Source organism: Lissotriton helveticus, chromosome 5_1 (genome assembly GCF_964261635.1).
Source record: "Lissotriton helveticus chromosome 5_1, aLisHel1.1, whole genome shotgun sequence".
NCBI lineage: Eukaryota > Metazoa > Chordata > Amphibia > Caudata > Salamandridae > Lissotriton > Lissotriton helveticus.
Genome location: NC_136065.1, coordinates 2,000,169,823 through 2,000,195,938, shown reverse-complemented (window position 1 = coordinate 2,000,195,938; position 26,116 = coordinate 2,000,169,823). Strand labels below are relative to the sequence as shown.

Here is a 26,116-nt window from a genome sequence, read left to right as displayed (position 1 = left end):
ACCAGGGGGTCTATACACCACCAGTCCCTTCACGGCTTGTTGCGGGGTCAGTCTAATAGTGAATGCTAGAGATTCAGATCCTGCAATGGTGTTAAGAGAAAGAATAGAGCAGGATACTGACTTATTCACTACTACCGCCACCCCTCCTCCTCTGCCTTTGGCTCTATCTTGCCGGAAGATGTTATAGTCAGGCGGGATTGCCGCCATAATGTCCGGATAAGATGTCTCCCCCAGCCATGTTTCAGTCAGGAAAAGAAATAGGGGTTTGTTGGACAGGCCACATGAAGGGCTCGCTCCCTCCCCGCAGGACAGGGCCCGGGCCACCGTCAGCACCATTGCCCGGCCCAGCCGCCATCTTGGACACGGCACCACGCGGCCGCGCGGCCTCAGCCCGACCCCAACCCTGGGCCTGGCCAGGCCCCGACATCCCGGCACCACCCTCCACCCAGGAGGTGAACGGCCCACTTGGCAGGTCAATGGGAGTACGAAGTGTCGATGGCTCTCCCCCCGCCAGGTGCCGAGCACCCCCAGCCTCCTCGGGCGCTGGCTCCACCCCCCTGCTGGGTGTCTGGACTCCCTCATCCCAGACCTCCCGACCTCCAAGAGCGAGGGTCCGGACATCAAAGGGCGCCAGACCTATAACTGAGGCAGCCCCAGGACAGGAAGGCAGTTGTATCCTGGAGTCGAGAGACACCGCGACGAACTCATCCTTGACGGACTGTTGGCGCTGCCACAGCCCTGCCTTGTGAACTATTGTCCTGCCTGCTGGCGCTGCCGCGGCCCTCTGCAACCTTCATCCTCGTGGGACCTGCTGGCGCTGCCGCGGCCCTCTGCCACCTTCATCCTCGTGGGACCTGCTGGCGCTGCCGCGGCCCTCTGCAACCTTCATCCTCGTGGGACCTGCTGGCGCTGCCGCGGCCCTCTGCAACCTGCATTCTCGTGGGACCTGCTGGCGCTGCCGCGGCCCGTAGTAACCTTCATCCTCGTGGGACCTGCTGGCGCTGCCGCGGCCCGTTGCAACCTGCATTCTCGTGGGACCTGCTGGCGCTGCCGCGACCCGTTGTAACCTTCATCCTCGTTGGGACCTGCTGGCGCTGCCGCGGCCCGTTACCACCTACGACCTCTTCGGGACCTGCCGGCGCTGCCGCGGTCTGACCCATCCGAACACCGAGCTCGAGGATTGTGAGCTATCACCGTTACACACCCGTACCCGTGGGTACCAAGACTGTCCCGCTACCCCCTTCCCTTACTAGAGACTAGAATTGAGAGGATCATCGTGTCCTGATCGCCTTGTATCGTACCACTCTACTACCAGAAGTGCCTATAAAAGGTGTTACCCTAATCTTTGTGTGGTGTCCATCTGTGGGGGGGAAGTTACCTGTCTGTGCGATCACTGTGCTCGGCCGACCCTCCAGGTCCCCGTCTAACATTGGTGGCTAGCGGCGCGATCCGAACCAACGCGTACCGTACAGACAGTAACTCACCCTACGACTAAAACCACAATGACGACCAAAGAGAGCGGATCGGCGGAAAAGTTCCAGATGGAAAAGCTGGAAGAATACAACCACCGAGAGCTCAAACAATTTTGCATGGACTTAGGCATTGCTACCACCGGGCTAAGCACAAAAGAAGACTTCAAAAACGCCCTAGAGGCCTGGACAGAGACAAATACCGCAACCCCCCGGGACCCCGCAGCCCCGGAAGCCAACACCACCCGGACGGAGGAACGGAGAACAGGCCCCTCCCATGAAGAGATCCAAGAGCGGGAAAAAAATAGATTACACGAGTTAGACTTGGCACGACTCAGATTAGACGGAGAATTGAAACTGGCGGAACAAAAAATAAACTTAGAACACTTACGGCTCAGAGAAGAGCGAGAGGAAAAACAGAGACAGAGAGACCTCGAAGAAAAAAGACTGGCATACGAGCACGAGTGCAAACTAGCGGAGATAGAAATACGCAAACTGAACAAAAACCTAGGGGTGCCCGAGCAACCGCACTCCCCGGGTCCTACCGAGCAGAAGGTCCACATCCCCAAGGATGTGGTCCGGGAATATCACCGGAACGACGACATACAGCAGTGGTTCAAGGCCTATGAGATTGCCATGACCGCCCACCGGGTCGCTCGAAGTGACTGGGGAGCCGGTCTATGGGGGAGATTCGTCAACGAGGGTCGTGATGCCCTGCTGCAGCTTCCGGACCATCAAATGACGTCCTATGACCACATGAAGGCCGCCCTCCTCAGTCGATATGGACTTACACCCGAAATGTACCGCCAGAGGTTCCGCAACTGCACCCGGATCCCAGGTACGACGTGGTTGGAATACGTGAACTATTTCAGCCAAGCCTTCGAGGGGTGGATCAAGGGTAACAACGTAACCACTTACGAACAACTCTTCAATCTCATTGTGTGGGAGCACCTCTCCAACAACTGCTTTGTCGAGCTCAGGCAGCACCTCCTCAACAGTAAATTGACTGAACCCCGGCAGCTCGCCACCGAGGCTGACCGGTGGGAGAGCACCCGCGTGGCCCGGAGTGGGCCGAATGAGCAGAACAGAACCAACCAAGGTCACCATCGTCCCCGAGGAGGAGGAGGAGGCCCGGGCCGGGGCAGAGACGCCGCCCCGGCCGCACCCACTAACGCCACCCCGGCCCCAGCAGGCCGGGGAAACCCCCCGATGCGCCCGGGGTTCCGAGCTAACGTGACGTGTCATCGATGCCAGCGAGTCGGCCACTATGCCAGTGACCCGACCTGCCCGAAGAACCAGGCCCCCGGGCCCCGCCAGATGGCGGCCGCCGCCCTGGGAGAAGAACAAGTCTCCGAAGACACGGAGACCTATGAGTCGGAGCAGTTCGAGTGGGAACCCGCCGCCATGACCCTGGCATGCCTAGGAGGAAGAGACATGGTCCCGCGGACTCCCCTGCCCGCCAACACTCGGAAGTACAGCCAATGGGTGAGCATCAATGGGCGCAAGGCCGAGGCCCTGCGTGACACCGGGGCCAGTGTGACGGCCGTCCGCTGTCACCTGGTGACCCCAGAACAAATCCTACCAAACGTACTTTGCCCCGTCCGATCGGCAGATAACTCGGAGAGCCTGTGTCGGATGGCCTGCGTCCCCTTCGAATGGGGAGGAGTGTCCGGCATGCTGAAAGTAACTGTCCGTGACGATGCCCCCGTAGACTGCCTCCTGGGGAACGATCTCGAGAGCTCCCCGTGGGCCGCTGTGGAAAGAGAGCATCTGGGGATGTTGGGTCTCCCGGACTGGGCGTGCGTAACCACCCGGTCCATGGCCACCCGCACCATCCCTAGACCAGAAGAACCAGAATGGGCAGCACCTCCGCCCTCGATCACTCCAGAAGAAGACTTCCTCCAGACCGACCACCCGGACCCCACCCCAGAGGGGTCCACACAGCCCCCCGAGCTTCCCGACCTGGCTCAGTGGCGTCAAGAAGGGGGGCCCACCCAGGAACAATTCCGGCAGGAGCAAAAGACCTGCCCCTCCCTCGAGGGATTGCGACAGCAAGCGCTCGCCCAGAGCCAAGGAGACACCACCGGGGCCCACTGGGTTTATTGGGACAATGATCTCTTGTACAGCGAACAGAAAATCGCAGAACTGGGGGCCGGGCGAGTGCTGGTGGTGCCCCTCCACTTCAGAGACTTCCTGTTGAACCTAGCCCATGATGTCCCCCTGGCCGGGCACCTGGGCCAAGACAAGACCTACCACCGCCTGGTGACTCACTTTTTTTGGCCCAAAATGAGAAATGACGTATCCAACCATTGCCGGTCCTGCCCGACCTGCCAGGCCAGTGGGAAGAGCGGCCGCAAACTCAAGGCACCCCTACAACCATTCCCCGTGGTGACCACCCCGTTCAAAAGGGTGGGAATAGACATTGTGGGGCCCCTGGACCCCCGAACAGCACAGGGACATCGCTTCATCCTGGTCCTGGTGGATCACGCTACCCGCTATCCTGAGGCGGTCCCCCTTCGTACGATAACAGCCCCAGTAGTGGGTCGAGCCTTGATGGGGATCTTCTCTCGAGTGGGCTTCCCCCGGGAAGTCGTCAGCGACAGGGGTACGAACTTTATTTCAAAGTATATGAAATCCCTCTGGCAGCAGTGCGGAGTCACTTACCGATTCACCACCCCCTATCACCCCCAGGGGAACGGACTGGTCGAGCGGTTCAACCGCACCCTCAAGGGGATGATCATGGGGCTGGAAGAACCCCTACGCCGCCAGTGGGACGTGCTACTACGGTGCCTCCTCTTCGCCTACCGAGAAGTCCCCCAGAAGTCCCTCGGCTTCAGCCCCTTCGAACTCCTGTACGGACACCCCGTTCGCGGGCCTCTCAGCCTAGTGAAGGAGGAATGGGAAATGGCCCCCCTAAAGACCCCTCCGGACGTCTACAAATACCTCCTGACCCTCCGCAATCAGACCCGGAAATTCAGGGAGATCGCTAAAGCCAATCTGGAGGCCAGTCAAGAGGACATGAAGAAGTGGTACGACCAACATGCCTCCTCCATCGAGTTTGAACCGGGTCAGCAGGTATGGGTGATGTCCCCCATCGAACCGTGCGCCTTGCAAGACAAATGGACGGGGCCCTTCAAGGTGATCGAGCGCAGGAGTCCCGTCACCTATCTCATCGACCTGGAGTCCCCCCGGAACCCCCTCCGGGTCCTCCACGCCAACAGGCTCAAACCCCACTTCATGCGCTCAGAACTCAGCCTACTGATGGCTACCGACAGTGGTACGGAAAGAGACTCCGAGCCCCTCCCTGACCTACTGAGGACTCGGGAAAGGGATGGCTCGGTGGACGGGGTCCGACTCTCCGAGGCCCTGACCCCAGAGCAGCGTCAAGATTGCCGGGCCCTCCTGCTGCCGTTCGCAAACCTGTTCTCTCTCGCACCCGGAGTCACCTCCTGGTGCCTGCACGACGTGGACACGGGGGACAGTCCTCCTGTTGGACACCGGGCGTACCGAGTACCGGATCGGGTACGTACATGCATCCAAGAAGAAGTCTCCAAGATGCTCGCCCTCGGAGTCATCGAACCTTCGGACAGTCCCTGGGCCAGCCCGGTCGTCCTGGTCCCCAAGGCCGCGGCCCCGGGCACCACCCCTGAACTCCGGTTCTGCATTGACTATCGGGGTCTGAACGCGGTCACCCGAACCGACGCTCACCCTATCCCCCGAGCAGATGAACTAGTCGACCGCATGGGGGCAGCCCGCTACCTAAGCATCTTCGACCTGACAGCGGGCTACTGGCAGATCGGCCTCACCCCCAGAGCCCAAGAACGTTCCGCTTTCTCCACCCCGGATGGGCACTACCATTTCAGAGTGATGCCCTTCGGCATGAAGAACGCTCCAGCCACTTTTCAAAGACTGGTGAACCAGGTATTGGCGGGCCTCGAAGAATTCAGCGCCGCCTACCTGGACGACATCGCGGTATACAGCCGCCACTGGACGGATCACCTCCACCACCTCAGAGAGGTCCTGCAGGCCCTCCAACAGGCCGGCCTCACCATAAAGGCCAGCAAGTGCCAAATCGGCCAGGGGTCCGTGACCTACCTCGGACACCAGGTGGGGAGCGGTCTGGTGGCCCCCCTCCAACTCAAGGTGGCTGCCATTCAGTCCTGGCAACCCCCCGAGACACAAACCGAGGCCCGAGCCTTCCTGGGGCTCACCGGATACTACCGGCGGTTTGTAAGGGACTATGGCAGCATTGTGGGGCCCCTCACGTTGCTCACGTCTAAGAACCACCCAAAAAGAGTCAACTGGACTCCCGACTGTCAAGCAGCCTTCGAGACGCTGAAGGCCGCCATGTGCACCGCGCCTGTGCTCCAGGCCCCCGACTACAGCCGCGAGTTCATCGTGCAGACCGATGCCTCCGACCATGGTATTGGGGCCGTCCTCTCCCAACTGAACCCCGAAGGAGTGGACCAACCAGTGGCCTTCATCAGCAGACGCCTACTGCCCCGAGAACAGCGCTGGAGCACCATTGAGCGAGAGGCCTTCGCGGTGGTATGGGCCCTCAAGAAGCTCCGGCCGTACCTCTTCGGAACCCATTTCCGGGTACAGACGGACCATCGGCCCCTGCAATGGCTCATGCAGATGCGGGGGGAGAACCCCAAACTATTGCGATGGTCCATCTCCCTGCAGGGGATGGACTTCACTGTGGAACATCGCCCTGGCCAAGACCACGCCAACGCGGATGGCCTGTCCCGCTTTTTCCGCCTCGACGAGGAAAGTCCCCAAGAAGATGGGTGACTCTCCCCGCCTTCAGCTGGGGGGGACGCATGTTGGACAGGCCACATGAAGGGCTCGCTCCCTCCCCGCAGGACAGGGCCCGGGCCACCGTCAGCACCATTGCCCGGCCCAGCCGCCATCTTGGACACGGCACCACGCGGCCGCGCGGCCTCAGCCCGACCCCAACCCTGGGCCTGGCCAGGCCCCGACATCCCGGCACCACCCTCCACCCAGGAGGTGAACGGCCCACTTGGCAGGTCAATGGGAGTACGAAGTGTCGATGGCTCTCCCCCCGCCAGGTGCCGAGCACCCCCAGCCTCCTCGGGCGCTGGCTCCACCCCCCTGCTGGGTGTCTGGACTCCCTCATCCCAGACCTCCCGACCTCCAAGAGCGAGGGTCCGGACATCAAAGGGCGCCAGACCTATAACTGAGGCAGCCCCAGGACAGGAAGGCAGTTGTATCCTGGAGTCGAGAGACACCGCGACGAACTCATCCTTGACGGACTGTTGGCGCTGCCACAGCCCTGCCTTGTGAACTATTGTCCTGCCTGCTGGCGCTGCCGCGGCCCTCTGCAACCTTCATCCTCGTGGGACCTGCTGGCGCTGCCGCGGCCCTCTGCCACCTTCATCCTCGTGGGACCTGCTGGCGCTGCCGCGGCCCTCTGCAACCTTCATCCTCGTGGGACCTGCTGGCGCTGCCGCGGCCCTCTGCAACCTGCATTCTCGTGGGACCTGCTGGCGCTGCCGCGGCCCGTAGTAACCTTCATCCTCGTGGGACCTGCTGGCGCTGCCGCGGCCCGTTGCAACCTGCATTCTCGTGGGACCTGCTGGCGCTGCCGCGGCCCGTTGTAACCTTCATCCTCGTTGGGACCTGCTGGCGCTGCCGCGGCCCGTTACCACCTACGACCTCTTCGGGACCTGCCGGCGCTGCCGCGGTCTGACCCATCCGAACACCGAGCTCGAGGATTGTGAGCTATCACCGTTACACACCCGTACCCGTGGGTACCAAGACTGTCCCGCTACCCCCTTCCCTTACTAGAGACTAGAATTGAGAGGATCATCGTGTCCTGATCGCCTTGTATCGTACCACTCTACTACCAGAAGTGCCTATAAAAGGTGTTACCCTAAGCTTTGTGTGGTGTCCATCTGTGGGGGGGAAGTTACCTGTCTGTGCGATCACTGTGCTCGGCCGACCCTCCAGGTCCCCGTCTAACAGGGTTTTTCTCTGACCAGGAGATCAAAGATTTCCAAGGCATGCTTACCTACCGATCTGGTGTTAAGCAGTAGGCCCACGTGTCTTACATGAGCATCTCCTCTCCCTCGTGAGACGACGGGGGTATAGATAGGCAACCAACCACATCCGGGACACCGACGTTTCCCCCTATAGCGGGCCGGAAACACTGACCGGCAAGCGCCAGAATGTGTCTGCAAAGCGCAGAGTTCCCTGGCAGAATAGTGAATCATATCAGAGAATAAAGAACAGAAAGACGAACACCGCCAGACCCCTGCCGCCGCCTCGCCGCCTCCTGGACGCTGACGGGCGCAGACGGGCGCAGACGGGCGGGACTCTGGCGCGACTCAGGCGCAGAGAAAGGCGCTACCGCTGCGCGTCACCGCTGCGCGCCAGGAGGCGAGCTTTAAATAGCCTGCTATCAGCGTCCCTGATCACAGGGACGCTCCTAGATGGCGCTTCCAGAAGCCTTCCCAAACCAAGATGGCACTCGCAAACCCTCGACCTCCCCAGAACCGGACCCGCCAAACAGCGGTGGGAATTCCAGAAATTAAGGTGCAGGTAAGGGGCAGGACCCAGATAAAAACAGGGAATAATGCAAGTAAAATAAGAGAAATACAAAAAACGGGCAGTTAAAACTGCAGAAAAGCAGCAATACAGCGCGCGACCAGCGCGACCAGCAGCAAAGCGCCGAGCACCTCTCAGCACAGAATGTTTTTGCCAGACTGAGCGCACGCTCAGCTCGCCCTAAATAGCCTGCTATCAGCGTCCCTGATCACAGGGACGCTCCAAGATGGCGCTTCCAGAAGCCTTCCCAAACCAAGATGGCACTCGCAAACCCTCGACCTCCCCAGAACCGGACCCGCCAAACAGCGGTGGGAATTCCAGAAATTAAGGTGCAGGTAAGGGGCAGGACCCAGATAAAAACAGGGAATAATGCAAGTAAAATAAAAGAAATACAAAAAACGGGCAGTTAAAACTGCAGAAAAGCAGCAATACAGCGCGCGACCAGCGCGACCAGCAGCAAAGCGCCGAGCACCTCTCAGCACAGAATGTTTTTGCCAGACTGAGAGCACGCTCAGCTCGCCCTAAATAGTCTGCTATCAGCGTCCCTGATCACAGGGACGCTCCAAGATGGCGCTTCCAGAAGCCTTCCCAAACCAAGATGGCACTCGCAAACCCTCGACCTCCCCAGAACCGGACCCGCCAAACAGCGGTGGGAATTCCAGAAATTAAGGTGCAGGTAAGGGGCAGGACCCAGATAAAAACAGGGAATAATGCAAGTAAAATAAAAGAAATACAAAAAACGGGCAGTTAAAACTGCAGAAAAGCAGCAATACAGCATGCGACCAGCAGCAAAGCGCCGAGCACCTCTCAGCACAGAATGTTTTTGCCAGACTGAGCGCACGCTCAGCTCGCCCTAAATAGCCTGATATCAGCGTCCCTGATCACAGGGACACTCCAAGATGGCGCTTCCAGAAGCCTTCCCAAACCAAGATGGCACTCGCAAACCCTCGACCTCCCCAGAACCGGACCCGCCAAACAGCGGTGGGAATTCCAGAAATTAAGGTGCAGGTAAGGGGCAGGACCCAGATAAAAACAGGGAATAATGCAAGTAAAATAAAAGAAATACAAAAAACGGGCAGTTACAACTGCAGAAAAGCAGCAATACAGCGCGCGACCAGCAGCAAAGCGCCGAGCACCTCTCAGCACAGAATGTTTTGCCAGACTGAGCGCACGCTCAGCTCGCCCTAAATAGCCTGCTATCAGCATCCCTGATCACAGGGACGCTCCAAGATGGCGCTTCCAGAAGCCTTCCCAAACCAAGATGGCACTCGCAAACCCTCGACCTCCCCAGAACCGGACCCGCCAAACAGCGGTGGGAATTCCAGAAATTAAGGTGCAGGTAAGGGGCAGGACCCAGATAAAAACAGGGAATAATGCAAGTAAAAGTGTAGGTGTTGGACTGAGGTTATTTGACAGAGCGGGGTTCATGTATGTCCAAGTAGCTGTATAAGTGGAGGTCCGGAGGGTTGGGGGGGGGGGGTGTAGGACTGAGGTGCTTTGGCAGAGTGGGGTTTATGTCCCAGTAGCGGTATAAGTGAAGGGGTAGGGGGGGTGAGTGTAGCACTGAAGTGCTTTGGCAGAGCGGGGCTTATGTCCAATTAGCAGTATAAGTGGAGGGGCATGGCTAGTAGAGGTATAAGTGGAGGGCCGGGGGGTGGAGTACTGAGGTGCTTTGGCAGAGCAGGGTGTATGTCCAAGAAGCAGTATAAGTGGAGGGGCGGTGGGGGGTGAGTGAAGGACTGGGGTGCTTTGGCAGAGTGGTGTTTGAGTGTCCTAGTAGCGGCATAAGTGGAGGGGTGGGGGGTGTCGGTCTCAAGTGCTTTGGCAGTGCGGAGTTTTGTGTCCCAGTTGCAGGATAAGTGGAGGGGCGGGGCTGTAGGACTGAGGTGCTTTGGCAGAGCGGGGCTTATGTCCAAGTTGCGAGGTATAAGTGGATAGGTGGGGGGTGTAGGACTGAGTTTCTTTGGCAGAGCGGGGTTCGTGTCCCAGTAGCGGCCTAAGTGGAGGGGGGTGTAGGATTGAGGCGCTTTGGCTGAGCGGGGCTTTGTCCCAGTAGCGTTATAAGTGGAGGGGCGGGGGGAGGGGGGGGGGAGTGTAGGACTGAGTTGCTTTGGCAGAGCGGGGTGTGTGTCCTAGTAGCGGTATAAGTGGATAGGTGGGGGTGTAGGACTGAGGTGCTTGGCAGAGCGGGGTTTGTGTCCCAGTAGTGATATAAGTGGATGGGTGGGGGTGTTGGACTGAGGTGCTTTGGCAGAGCGGGGTTTATGTCCAAGTAGCAGTATAAGTGGAGGGCCGGGGGGGTTGGTTGTAGGACTAAGGTGCTTTGGCATATCAGGGTTTATGTCCAAGTAGCAGTATAAGTGGGGGGCGGGGGTAGTAGCAGTATAAGTGGAGGGGCGGGGGTGTTGGACTGAGGTGCTTTGGCAGAGCGGGGCTTATGTCCAAGTATGGGTATAAGTAGAGGGGTGGTCTGGGTAGGACTGAGGTGCTTTGGCAGAACGGGGTTTGTATCCCAGTAGCGGTATAAGTGGAGGGGGGTGTAGGATTGAGGTGCTTTGGCTGAGCGGGTTTTTTTGTCCCAGTAGTGGTATAAGTGGATGGGTGGGGGGTGTAGGACTGAGGTGCTTTAGCAGAGCAGGGTTTATGTCCAAGTAGCAGTATAAGTGGAGGGCCGGGGGTGGGGGTGTAGGACTGAGGTGCTTTGGCAGATCAGGGTTTATGTCCAAGTAGCAGTATAAGTGGAGAGGCGGGGGTAGTATTCGTATAAGTGGAGGGGCGGGGGGTATACGACTGAGGCGCTTTGGCAGAGCAGGGCATATGTCCAAGTAGAGGAATAAGTGGAGGGGTGGGGGGTGTAGGACTGAGGTGCTTTGGCAGAGCGGGGTTTGTGTCCCAGTGTTGTAGACGAATCTAGGACTCTAGTGTAATTTTCCCGATTCATGCCCTTATATAGGTATAACTCATCATATCCTTATATAGGCATCAAAATCATAACCATATTTAGACACAGCCAATGTAGTCTAAATACGGCATGGCTACTTCCACAGATTCCTAGAAATCACAACGAGTTCTTGGAGAGAACAAACCTCCAGCAGTCCGGGACTTCCCCCTGCTTCTGTATTGATTTGTCCTAGAACTCCTGGAGTCCTGAAAAAACTGCGAGTTCTTAGTGACGTCTTATGTCCAACCTTACGTCAAACACAGCACCTTCCAGGTATAAATATACCAGCATCTGCCCTAGCAAAACACACGGTAGTTTGGAGCAGATCGACTAACTACTTGCCCGACGCCCTGCTGTAGCATGTGCCAAAGGAAGCCGACCCTCCCGCTGACGCACTGAGAGAGACGCTGTCTTTTCACTTGCCGAGAAATCCAGCTCCAGTGTTTCCCTGCTACCCTTGCGGGTTGCTGGGAGATCGAGTCCTGAGAGATACAAGACCTCCTACATTCTAAACAAGGTACGGAGCTGATTAGACCCTTAGAGAATTCTTGGTTTAGATTGTTGGCAGAAACTATTGAACTTTAAACTGCTTCTCCCGTACTTCTTCCCATGTACTAGGCTTAGGTTAGGTACACCGGGATAGGCGTATCTTAGAAGCACCAGTTGAGTACGTTTAGTCATTATTTTATCATTGTATTCATTTTATCCATTTTAAGTACCATATGGCTTAGAAACCATACCATGCTTTTACAGTATTATTTTATAATACTCCTTTTACTGTACGCATTTTACTTTATGACAAGTATTCCGATTGTAGCAATTCCCTTCTCTTGCATGAGAAAGAAGACTGCCCAATAAATAACCTTTTGATTGAAAACACCCGTCTCTCTATTTCTCTGCACTTCTGGTGAAACTAAGCATGCACGATTGACTGAGTGAAATAGCCATCTATTGTTTCCGCGACTCTGGAGATATACTCCTTATTCTTGGGGGAGTAAAGTTGTCATGTTTATGCGGTTGTCAGAAACAAATCCCTTCTTGTGAATTGGAGAAAGTTTCTAGTGACCTCTGAGCTAGCTGGCATTCATAATTAAGTCTAACATATTCAATAGAGACCTAGTCGACCTAAGTCCTACGTCTAAACTATCGTTTATGTTATTCCAATGCGCAGAGCCTATTGGGAATATAGGAACTACACTACATGGCGCCCAACGTTTGGTAAGGCGATAATTCAACGCTAGATACTAGAGTAACTCAGTCGTGCTTTTCACACAGACCCTTTTCCCGTAAAAACTCCAATAGACGTCTGGAGTGGGTGAAAGGTTAATATCCGCCAAAACTTAGTAGGAGGAGAATCCTATGTATTAGTTTTTGGTTTAGTCTCCGTTGAAGAATACAGTGTTCCAAAATATTGTGCACCTAATCTTTGTTTCCTTGAAACTTGCTCTGCAAACTTTCATTAAACAATGTCGAATAACGGCAACAACAACGCAACTGGTGGAGCTGCAGTAGATGAGAATCAACCGGGTTTAGACGCTACAGGGTTTAATGAAAATGAAGATGATGCAATAATCATCCCGATAAATGTAAGAAGGAGTGTAACTTACAAACTTATAAATAACGGAGTATCATCGAGAGGTGGTAAAGTTATATTTGTAATAGAGGCACATGAATATCGGCAGACAGAGGCATTCTATTCATGGATAACTTTTCCAGCAGCAAATGCTGTGACATACGAGTTCCACTACTACAAAGCAGAGGAACCTCCAACGGAATAAGTTCCTTTCGAGGATGTTGAAATTCCACTAATTTACCAGGAGCATCAGGTCTGTTTAATGGCGCCCTTAAACATCACAATGAAATTACCAGGCTCGGTCCACTAGGTAGGCCAGGAGCCATATGGCCGGTTCTAGCCAGCTATACACCACATCCTGACATTGAAGAAATGTCAGACAGAGAACTTTCGTTCAGCTAAAACAATTAATTAAAATACATAGACAATTGGTCCAATATGTCATGCAGACTTTAACAGTCCAACCAGCAATAAAAATTCCACAGCACACCCCTCACCAGGGGAACACAAATAAAATTACAGCACAGAGTATACAATCAGTCATTGGCAAATTACCCGTAAAACGGGAATAAATTCCGTTCTGGTTAGCTCAAAAGATTACTCAAATAAAACACAGAATTCTGACAATCTGTTTACCAATGGGGATCGCACCACATGTGGAAGACTGTGACACTTGGGGAACAGTCTTTGCTTTAATATACACAAAAACACATGGCGTTTCGTCTATGGCGGTTATACCAGATGTACTAAGACAGATTCAAAATGAATACGGTCCAGAGCCTGCTTTAAATCTAGGTATGAAATTACTGAAAAACTTTAAGCAAGTCTCGGCTATACTACTAGCCAACATAAAAGGAGAAGCAGCATCTGTGGCGATCCGCCAAAAATTAAAAGAAACAGATATAGCAGACCAACCTTTTGAACTTGCCAGAATAATTGAAAAGTGCTATGAAGAATTAGGTAGAGATAGTTTGGGTGGGAAACCACTAAAACCACAACTAACAGAAAATCCTGAAAAAACTTTTATTAAGAATAATCTCACTACTCCAAAAAAGAAGTGGAAGGGTAATAAACAGACCCCTCCCAGAGAAAAACAGTTTCAGTCCAGAGGAAGGTCTCCCCAAAGGAGAGAAAGATCTCCAGAACGGGGGGGTAGGTCTCCCCAATGAAAACCCTCTGAAAAAAGATACAACCTTAGAAAAAGGGATAATTTGAAAACACCTGACAGATATCAAGATAATGATACACGTCCCTCTCGATCTTTTCAGACTTCCTCACAGAAATCGGAAAGAAGAGGACGGTCAGAACATAAAGAAGAGCGCGTCAAGTCCAAAGACAAGGAACCTGCTCATCAAAGTAAAAAATTACAATTTTCCAAAAAGAAGGTACCTAGTATTAAAATAAAACATGCCGAGGATCTTGAGGACACAACTCAAGAACGGAGAATGGGCCCTGACAATGCTAGACAGTGCAACAGTAGTGACCATAGCTCGCAAGATCCTAATGAATCTTCTGGAGACAGTGGACACGAATGAATACATTCAGGTGGAAACTGCAGACACCAGAGTCAGTGTACCCCATAAATTATATGAAATAAAACTCCGTATAGAAGGTGACATAACTAGGAAAATAAGAACTCTCTTTTGGGAGAATTTATCTAAAGGCTATGATATCCTTCTAGCTGAGAAAGACTGGCCACCAGAGTTTGTTAGGGAGTGCCCACATGGCGAAGAAATGATTATGCCTGCCTTCTCAAATCACATTCCTATTCATAAAAAATACACATATACTAGAAAATGGACAGTGGCCCAAGGCCCTGCATTATATAAAAATCATGTAGGATGGGATGAGGATTCTCCTCACCATAAAATCCAGTTAAAAATCAACCTACTGCACAGAGGCAGGATCCTGTTAAGCAAGAAGCTAAACAACAAGTCAGGGAGATCTTAGATCAACTTGAATACCAGGGGGTGATTGAAACATGCACCTCACAAATGAACAATCCTTTGTTTCCTGTCTCCAAACCAGATGATTCATATCGTCTAGTATTGGACTACAGACACCTAAACTCTTGTTGCAAAACATTTGCAGTACAAAATTCACACAGTGCAGCACTAATGAATAACATCGTGGGCAAAAAATATAAAACGACATTAGATATTTCAAATGGTTTCTTCTGTCAAAACATTGTACCAGAAAGCAGGTATTTGACCGCTTTCTCCAGTATGGGGGCCCAGAGGCAATTTTGCCGTCTCCCCCAGGGATTCAAGAATAGCCCAGGATTATTTTCAGCCAGGGTAATAGAGTTACTTCAAATGTATGATGATGAGGCATTATCTTATGTCGATAACATCTATCTTACAGACGATGACCTGTACACACACTTGAAAAGAGTGAACACCATTATACTTGGGTTCGCATCTGAAGGGTACAAATTCAACTTTAAAAAATCTAGAATTGCCCACCTCACTGTCCTGTTTCTGGGATATGAGTTATCAAGTGAAGGCAAAAGCCTAGCAGACAACTTCTTAGAGAAGTGTGCAGTGCTCCAAGCTCCAAAAACACTGAAAAAATTACAATCAATTTTAGGTTTCCTGAATTTCGGAAGAACTTACATTCTAAACTACGCAGAGAGGGTTAAACCTACGAAGTAATAAAACCTGATTTCAAACCAATTAATTGGGCACAGAAACACACAGAAATTTTACGTTCAATACAAACAGACATGTTAACTAAAACAAAACTGCAAACACGCGTAAACGAACGCAACCTTGTAATCCGAGTCATCCCAGGAAGATGCGGATTTACGTACCTGACCTCTAATGAGGGAGAAACGGTACCAATAGCTTATAAATCACACTTATACACACAAGCTGAAATGAAATTCAGTTCTACTGAAAAAATTCTGACTGCTGTTCAAACTGCTGTAGCAAAAGAAAGAGCCCTCGCACAGGGTAAACGTATAATAATCGTTAAACCTGTACCTGCCCTAGAGGCAGTGACAAGAGCCAGCATTCCGAATGCTAAAGCTTTACATCTGAGATGGATACAATGGGTTAATTCTCTTGATGCATCAGACGTAGAATACGAATTTGACCCTAACTTAAAATCGCAAGAGTTTCTCCAATACGAATATGAATGTCCTCTGCCGACTGAAATCCTGCCTCTGGAACATTACGGCTGTATAATATATACAGACGGTTCAGCACAGCCCGTAGTTGGGGGTAAACAAGCTTATATTGCTGCGTGCGCGATTGTTTAAGGTCGTTGGCACGAAGGAAAATTCAGACCTCTGGTCTCTAAAACTCACTCACTCGGAGACTGTACAGCTCAGCGAGCTGAACTACAGACTTTTAAGATGGCGCTTGAAAATGCTGATCGCGAATTCCCCACACTAATAGTGTGCGATTCGTATTACTGCGTCCAGTCTTTCAATGAATACTTGCAGAACTGGGTTCAAAACGGTTTCAAACATGCGAAAGGTGGCAAAATCAAGCATAAATTGCTTTGGGAACAAGTAGTTCTTTTACAGAAAGAACTACAAAAGACTCACGTGATATATACGCTGAGTCATCGACGTGATGTCGTTCACGTTGCAGGGAATTCATTGGCTGATAATGCCACTAAGGCAGCTGTTCAACCGGCTTCCGTAGCTACAGTAAAGCGTTCTAAAAAATGAATAGATGGAGAAACTATGCTGGCAGTAAAAGCCTCATTGGAAGGCAACTATGTGGCGTTACCTCTAAATTATCCACTCGAAAATACATACATAATTGATGCAAACTCCGTTCCTTTTGCTCAAATCCCTGGAGTGGGGGACAGAGTAATTCCAAACAGGATCCGGAGGGCTTACTCGATTCAAGAAGCACACATGGGAATGGGTCTGAGGCATCAAGAGATCTTAACATCTCTAATAGACTTACAATCGAAGTACTGGTGGCCGGGAATGAGCGTGCAAGTTTATAACTTTGCAATAGATTGTCAGGACTGCAATAGAGATCGCAGTTGTAAACCGGAACAGATATCTGACTCAAGCACAGTAAGACCAGCCCAGACACCTCTATTAGACAGTATTAGACAATCTACACAAAGGCGTCCGACCGGACAAATGCGATCCCATAAATATTAAGACGAGATTCATTTGGATGTGGCCCCAGCGCTCGGCTGACGCCAGAACTGTTATAAAAGATTTGTGAGTCTATATCGGCACATACGCAATTGGCACGCTACATTCTGACCAGGGTCCTGCGTTTAGCTCTCGAGCTTACAAAGAGGCCATGGCCAGCTTGGGCATTGCATTGCGGTACTCTAGTCCCTTCCATCCTGAGGGTAATGCGGTGGTGGAGAGAAAAAACTGTGACATAAAGCAATCTATAACAGCGAGGGTATTAGGTTCGGGTGATGGGTGGGTCAAACATCTAATAAGTGTCCAACGTAGTCTTAATAATCTGCCAAGACATTCTCTGGGTGGAATCACTCTGTATGAACTTTTGTTTGGTACTAGGTACTAGAATGTTGATAGAAGACCTCGACCGTCATACTTCAGTGGTGGAACAAAAAACCTTTGATATCAAAGATCGTTTGGCTATTTTACAGCACTTAAACGAAAAAAGAAGAAGTCTAAGTAACACAAAGCAAAAGCCGACGACCACTGAGGAAAAACCACCTGTCCCAGCAAGACCTGTCTGGATTCCAAAGATTGGGGATCTGGTCAGAGAAAAGATTGCGGTGAAGAAGGAATTTGGGCCTTCTTACAGAAAAGCAGTACCTGTCTTAGTAATTCAAGGAACAAGATCAGTAGCACTACCACCACTTGCTGGTAAAAAGGAGAACAGAGTTGTATCAATCGACCTGGTAAAACCACAATCATGTGGCCAATAATAAGTAGTAGGCCCAGTGGACTCCCAAGACGTAGCAGAAGACCAAACCTAGCTACAATTCAAGAGGTTCAAACTGAGAGACTAATCACTTTTGATAAACCTGCAGTGAGAAAAGAAGGACTATGCAACAAAGCCATGGAACTTGTGCCTCTTGAAACCCAAACTGCAACAGTTCATCAAGAAAGACCGGTCTACAATGATGTAGCCTCTGACTATACAAATCCAAAGATTAATGAAAATCCTGAAGCAATTCCAACAATTGACAGAACTGCATCTGGCTATTTTATCAATTTCGATGACTTTTCTAAAGATCCTAGTGAGCATGTAGAAAAGCCAGCAAATAAAAATTTCAAAGAAAAAATAACAGAACTCTTTCATCAACTTGGAGAAACATATCTGATTTCACCATGGATTGAATTGTGGATTGTGTTAGGTGTACCTTTCCTCCTGCTCTGGCTCATTTTGGTTTTAAGCTTAGGAAGAATGATTGATGGAAAATACAGTACAATGGACACAGCAAGTCAGAAAATCAACTTGGTTCTAAAGCCTCACAGATCTTCTCACATTGAATAAAGAGAACTATCATCAGTAAACATCACAGCCATTCCTATACCTGGTGGTGTAGCATGGGACGCTACTGATTACGACATCTACGGCCCGGTTGAACTCTTGAAATATCTACACCAGTTAAAGGTTTCTTTAAGTGACTTTGTATCACCAAGCACTTTCTCTGATGATTGGGACTTTGATACTATTAATAACATGATGTCAGATTTAGAAATGTCAGCAAAATTTACAGAACATGATTATTTAGAAGATTCATCAGATTATGAAGAAATCTATTGCTTTAATCATTATGTGCACCACTATTTGCATAAATCTGCTAATCCTAGAAATGTTTTTACTTATAATCAATGGGAACATTGTCCAACACCGCCAAAAGGCAGCTCGAAAACATTTTATGAGAAATTCCCATACTTCGCAGGGTTTAACAACACTGAAACGTTTTATTTTAAAATTATGAATAAGACAGGAATGAAAAACATGTTGACAAATACTAAACTGATTTATTCTGCAACATTTTATGCACAATTGTCTACATGTGGTTTTAAATTTTGGAAAAACAACATTGGGACAAAAACTGTCTGGGGTACAAAAGACTGGCAAGTACAAGGTTTAGAATCATTATTCAGAGCCTGCATGATCCCAGAACAAATAATGTTCCTGAATGACACCATTCAACAAACAACCTGTCTTGGCCTAGTCAAGATAAAGGATTTAAACAAACAGTCTATACAAAAATCCATACCTGATAGTAATAGCACTACAGATAAGGAGATAGACGTATCCCATATTTTACACCAAAACAGAACTAATCCTGATTGGAAAAAATGGTTGATCTGGCACACAGACACTAATAACTGTCAAGATAGATTCCTGAACAAAACACAGGGGTTCACACAGAATAGGCCAGACCCAAGATATTCCCAGAGACAACATCCAGGGATAATAACAACATACAGTCTAGGGAAACTATGCCTCGAATGGCTACAGAAATCCACACTACCTGAAATTAAGCAACACTTGACCTTATGGCTTGGCAGTTCGGGCTGGACTGTTCCCATGAGGCACAGGGTCAGACTGATTTGCATATAGTCATGTCTGAACTGGGGTGGCAGAGTGGGCTAAAGAACGGTGATGGATTAAACCCAGCTCTTTTGACTGGATGTGAGTGTTTGATTGATTCAGATGCTCCGTCCATCACCACCCCATTTTGTACCGCTTTTGGCCGCCATAAGTGTGGCAGGGTATGCTCAGACGTGAGTCCCTTGCTCACTTTGCCACTGGATTCAAGCAAGCCGGGCTGAAGACGGCTGGAATGCCAGAAACCGGTCCTCGGAAGCTTGTTTCCAGTCCAGGGAAGACATGGCTTGACAGTTCGGGCTGGACTGTTCCCATGAGGCACAGGGTCAGACTGATTTGCATATAGCCATGTCTGAACTGGGCTGGCAGAGTGGGCTAAAGAACAGTGATGGATTAAACCCAGATCTTTTGACTGGGTGTGAGTGTTTGATTGATTCAGATGCTCCGTCCATCACCACCCCCTTTTGTACCGCTTGTGGCCGCCATTAGTGTGGCAGGATATGCTCAGACGGGAGTCCCTTGCTCACTTTGCCACTGGATTCAAGCAAGCCGGGCTGAAGACGGCTGGAATGCCAGAAACCGGTCCTCGGAATCTTGTTTCCAGTCCAGGGAAGACATGGCTTGACAGTTCGGGCTGGACTGTTCCCATGAGGCACAGGGTCAGACTGATTTGCATATAGCCATGTCTGAACTGGGGTGGCAGAGTGGGCTAAAGAACGGTGATAGATTAAACCCAGATCTTTTGACTGGGTGTGAGTGTTTGATTGATTCAGATGCTCCGTCCATCACCACCCCCTTTTGTACCGCTTTTGGCCGCCATAAGTGTAGCAGGGTATGCTCAGACGTGAGTCCCTTGCTCACTTTGCCACTGGATTCAAGCAAGCCGGGCTGAAGACGGCTGGAATGCCAGAAACCGGTCCTCGGAAGCTTGTTTCCGGTCCAGGGAAGACATGGCTTGGCAGTTCGGGCTGGACTGTTCCCATGAGGCACAGGGTCAGACTGATTTGCATATAGCCATGTCTGAACTGGGGTGGCAGAGTGGGCTAAAGAACGGTGATGGATTAAACCCAGATCTTTTGACTGGGTGTGAGTGTTTGATTGATTCAGATGCTCCGTCCATCACCACCCCCTTTTGTACCGCTTTTGGCCGCCATAAGTGTGGCAGGGTATGCTCAGACGGGAGTCCCTTGCTCACTTTGCCACTGGATTCAAGCAAGCCGGGCTGAAGACGGCTGGAATGCCAGAAACCGGTCCTCGGAAGCTTGTTTCCAGTCCAGGGAAGACATGGCTTGACAGTTCGGGCTGGACTGTTCCCATGAGGCACAGGGTCAGACTGATTTGCATATAGCCATGTCTGAACTGGGCTGGCAGAGTGGGCTAAAGAACGGTGATGGAGTGAACCCAGATCTTTTGACTGGGTGTGAGTGTTTGATTGATTCAGATGCTCCGTCCATCACCACCCCCTTTTGTACCAATGTTACAACATGGCAAGTCCCAATTACGTTCTATTGTACAGTTAGGCTGGACGTTACAAAATCTCCATTCAGGCTACGTGCCATGGGGTCTAATCAACACAACGTCATTATTTTCTATCTTTAACCTTACAGATAAACAAATCTCTTTGGCACAAAGAGGGGCAGACTATATGGTGCGAGCATTGAAAAACTGGAAAGATTATCATTGACAGTCTCCGAAAAACCTGTAATTGAATGGATAATACATGGCACCATTACAATACCGATAACGACTTTTCAGTTTCAATATTGCCAAAAGCACATACCAGTGGGCCTGTATGAAAGGTTGGGTAAAGGGTACATCAAGTCAGCCTGGAATTTACCTTACACACATAGATGTTGGAGTGGGGGGAAAAAATAGGTATTTCTTAGTGGTAACAATTGTAAAAACTCACTAAGTGGTACACTCCTGTGTCAAGGAATTAACTTGCATCGAGCCTGCGAGGGTTCATCAAATGACCTTTCATGCCACCTGCACGGCACCCCTGCCACACAAATAGAGCCTTTTTTCAGACAACTTTCCAACGGCAGTTACGTTATGTTAAGTGACCGCAACTGTTGTGGCATGTTGACAGGAACGGCCTATCTCGTTCGTGTTACATCCAGGACCACTTGCTGTATGCAAGTATTGTATCCAAACAGCAAACCAGACAAGGAGGCAAGGATATGGCCTTTATTGAATATCTCTTCTATTCGAATTGATACTTTAAGCAGAATGAAGTCCATTCTTTTACAAAAAACTGTGCCTTTGACCTCGTCTAGAGAAACGTATGATCTGCAAGTCGCAAGGACGGCAGCAGAGATACATGCATTATTATCAACAAATTGCCCCGTGCATTTCGTAGAAATGTTAAGTCAAATCTTAAACATGTCTGATATCAGTGGCATCGCACATGTATTTAAGACAATTTTTTCCGGGACTGTTAGCACCCTTTGAAGCAGTCCTGAGGATCTTCCCGAATTTCGTGCACTGTGTTCGGCGGCCTGCCTCTCATCTTGGGACTCATAGCAGGAATCTTATTTTTTTTCCTTCTGCTCCGATATGGCAAGTCCAGTCACAGGCAAAACTCAGGTTACAATGTAAAAAACGCTCCTTGCGATGCGGTACTGAGATAGGATTACCAAAGTCCTCGGCTTGGCTCGGCTAAGAGATCTGAATCCCACCTGGTTTCTTTCATTCAAACCAATCTGGCAAGATTGCATCCTACCTGTTCTACGATGCCTTCTCTGCGGAGAAGAATGCGTGTTAGACGTCGGTCTCACACTCCCATCAGCAGCCCGAAGGATGTCGATACATTGCTTGGTTCGGTAACAGCTCATGCAACGTGTTGTCCCCAGCGGCTACCAATTCTGTCGACGGCATTCGTTGAGACCTCACAGCTACAGGCTGGCAGTGAGGTACGAGATGAAAGCGGCACACAGGTACAACCTTCTGTGACCATTGCTGATCTAGACAACGATGACGGCAATGCATCTCACATATGCACTATTTCTACTTTTTCGGACATGGTACAACTTTCACCTACTGTTGTAGACGAATTCTTTGCCAGCCTATCTGAGCTAATGTTCTCTCCTAACAACGAGAATAACTTTTGAAAACAGGAGCACACAGCGTTCCCTGAACTTTGAATTCGGCCTTCAGTTTTGATAAACAGAACTTCTAAAACTTTGGAACTTTTTTTTCCTCAAACGAAATTATTTTTTCCCCTTTCCCAAAATATTTTTTAATCTTTTTATTTTTATTTTAAAAGGCCTTTATTATTCATGATGCATGGTAAGCATTACATAGTTAACAGTTTTCGCCATCAACCAAAGGAGCTCCGCCCATCAGCGCTGGTGGAAGAAGGTAGACACAGCCCATCAGCCGGCATCCCAGGGGCCCGGCGGCGTATAGTACAACAGACATGCAGAGACGGCAATGATTAACCACAACATGTCAGTAGAAGCAAATGGAACAATAAGTGTCTGTAAATTCCTGGCTTCTCCAACTTACACATGACAGGTCTGTGCCCACGGGACACTCATCGGCGGGGCTCCCCACTCACGTGGCTGAGACCTTAGTAATCTGAAAAAAGGTCCACAAACAAGTTAACTACCCCAACTACCCCCCACCCACCCCCGTGTGTCTGCTATCCTGCTCCTAGTAACTCACTCCCAGTGGTACTGTCAGCTAGTTCTTGCCTTCCTGCCCACAGCTAACACTCCAGTGACCCTAACTCACGATCCAGACTGCTTGGGAGAGATATTGCCTAACTTATTAACCAAAGTCCCCAACCACCCTTCACCCCATCTCTTCCGAGGCATTACATCTATTGCTCCAACTGACCTTCTGGGGAGTCCGGGGGGTCCAGTTCCCTGTCACTAATCGAGCTCTCCTCTTCACTCTGCTGTACATACGCCTGATAGAGACCCCAGAAGTTTTTGAGCCTACTTCTGGGAGGGAGTAGTTCGCTATAAAGTTCTAATTGAGTGCAGCAGTAGAGCAAGTCACCCGCCCATCTCTTCTTGGTGGGGAGTGGTCCCCTCATCCAGCATTGGGCAACTGCCCTTCTAGCCATCAGAAGAGCCATATCTACCAGTCGTCGTTGGGATAAAGGAAGTGGCTTAGAGTACCCCAATAGTGCCAATGCCTGTCCGATAGCCAGCTCCGAGCCCAGAATCGCGCTAATCTCCGAGAAGATCGCCACCCAAAACCTCTGAATTCCCGGGCAGTACCACGCCAAGTGGATAAAATCCGCTACCGGCGCGTGGCACCGTTCGCACTCCGCTGTCTGTCTAAGCCCGTATCGGTGCAGCCTCTCTGGAGTATAGTACACTCGTTGCAGAAATTTAAAGTGCACCAGTCTATGTCTGCCATTAAGGGAAAATCTTCTTGTGCTGGTGCAGCAGTACTTCCACATGTCATCTTCAATCGGCATCTGCAAATCTCTCTGCCAGTCATCTGTGGCTTTGGAATGCTGGACCTGCCGATGGGCCAGACCTAGTTTGTTCAAATTTGAGACCAGCTTGCGGGAGGACATGGAGTTAATAACATAAGTGAGCTCGGGGACCTCCGGTGGTTCCTCCATTTCGGGGCCCAACACTTCCCTGAACGCACTCCGAACTCTATGGAACTGAAACCGCTGCAGGAGCGTAGGCCCCAGCGGCGCGGGGGTAAGTTGTTCCCAAGTCTTCGGCACCCCTGCGACAAACAGGTCTTCCATTTTCGTAAGCCCCAGCGCGCGGAGAGCATCCGTCACTCCCTTTTCCCTCAGTGGGCCTAACCACAGTGCCCAGTCAACCTGCATTTGCGGCGGGTACAGGAGTCTACAATCTCGCGCTCGTGTCAGCGCGTGCCAGGCATGATTGGTGGACTTGAGCGAGTCTAGCTGACCGATGGCACGATCCTCCGGGAGGCAGACAGTGACCGGAAGGGGGAGAGGCTCCGCAAACAAGCGTTCCAAGGTCACATGCGGTATGCGCGGATCCCCATGGATCCAGGAGTGCAGGTGTGACGCCTGCGCAATACGGTAGTATCTCTCCATATCGGGGGCCCCCAGGCCACCCATTTCGCAAGGGAGCATCAGTGTTGTCCACTTTACTCTAGGCTGTTTGCCTCCCCATGCCAGCCTGATGAGCACCTGTGTGAGCTGTTTGAAGAAAGCCTTAGACAGCACCACTGGAATGTTGTTAAAGAGGAAAAGGAACCTAGGCAGTACTATCATTTTCATGATGGCAATCCTGCCCATAAGGGACAACGGCAGCTTGCACCATGCGTCCACGTCCTCCACGAGCTTTGTGTATGCTACGCCGTAATTTTCTCTAATCAAAACTTCCGGGTCAGTGTGGAGTTGAATGCCTAGGTATCTGACGGAATCGGTGGTCCACTTCAGGGGATATTCCATGTCAAAAGGTTGTGTCACAGGCGTCAGTGGGAAGGCAATGGATTTATCCCAGTTCACCTTTAAGCCGGAGAGAGCGCCAAAGCGCACAACCTCCCGTAAGACGGCAGAGAGGTTCACTTGGGGGTCGCGGATGTACAAGAGGGTATCATCCGCATATGTTGATATGCCAATTTTATTCGTTGGGAAACTAATACCTTCCAGGCTGTGGTATTCTCTAATTGCGCAAGCAAGCGGCTCCGCAACTAACGCATATAAGAGGGGCGATAGAGGACACCCCTGTCTAGTGCCTCTGCTGATTTCGAACTGGTCGGTTACTCTGTCCCGAATCTTCAACCTCGCTGTGGGCCGGTAGTACAAGGCTCCTACCATTTGCAAGAACGGCTCTCCTAGCCCCAACTTCCTAAGGACTCTGACCATAAAAGGCCACTCCACAGAGTCAAAGGCCTTTTCCATATCCAGAAAAACCGTTAAGGCAGTGTTTTCCTGACGCACGTGTTGCATGGTTCCTAACACCGTGCGGATATTATATGTCAGGTTCCTGTTGGGGACGAAACCCGCTTGTTCTGGGGCGACCAGTTCCGGCACTAGTAGCGCCAACCGTGTGGCCAACACTTTAGCGAATATCTTAGCGTCCACGTTCAGCAGGGATAGTGGCCTGTAAGAACTGCAAGATTCCGGGGGTTTCCCGGGTTTTAATATTTTGATAAGAAGGGCTTCCCTCATTGAGTGAGGCATACTGCCCTCCTCGCAGATATCATTGAAGAGGGTAATCAGATGGGGGACCAGTTTATCTTTGAATGACTTATAAAAGCCCACCGTCAGCCCGTCAGCGCCCGGAGCACTGCCGGATCGCATACCCGCAAGCGCCTCCAAGATCTCGTCCTCCTGTATGGGGGACATCAAGAATTCCCTATCTGAGTCTGGCAAAAAAGGCATGGCGATATGTCCGAGATAGTCATCAATCTCTTCCTCAACTCGCAGCGATCTGGACTTGTATAACTCAGCATAGTACTGTCGAAAGGATTGGAGGATCTCCTCCTCGTCCGTGAGAACCTCACCCTCTGGCGTGTGCAGCTCATCCACCACAAGTGGCCTTCTGGAGCTACGAGTCATTCTAGCCAGTAAAGCGCCCGGTCTCTCCCCCTCCCCGTACGTTCGGGCCGTAGCATATTTGCCCATGTGGTGTACTTCCCTGTCAGCTAGGTCGTGGTATTCAGCCAGTAGGAGTTTGATTTGGGGGTCAGCCTCAGCATCAGGGTCGTCCAGCAGACGACCCTCCAAGTCGGACAGTCGGGTTTCAAGTTGTTTCAAGTCACGCCGAATAGATTTGAGCACACTAGAGTGTTTGGACATCGCCATGCCTCTGACATAGACCTTAAAAGCCTCCCACACAGTTTGGAAACTGTCCACAGTCCCCAGGTTCGTTTCAAAAAATATATCTATATCTTCCGCTAGTTCCGCGCGGAACACGTCGTCCAGAAGGGAGTAGGGGGGGAATCTCCAGGTAAAGGGGGGGATCACTTTCTTTGGGATCGCCAAGTGCAGCAGTACAGGAGAGTGGTCAGAGAGGGCACGGGGCAGTACCTCGCAGTTCTTAATACTATCAAGTAGGGCCTGTGACACTAACCAGTAATCTATTCT

At 50.9% G+C, this 26,116-nt stretch overlaps 1 pseudogene; it reads left to right on the top strand.

Moving 5' to 3' along the window:
* LOC144752841 (uncharacterized) overlaps window positions 1-26,116 on the top strand; it is a 161,166-nt pseudogene that overhangs the window by 79,334 nt on the left and 55,716 nt on the right.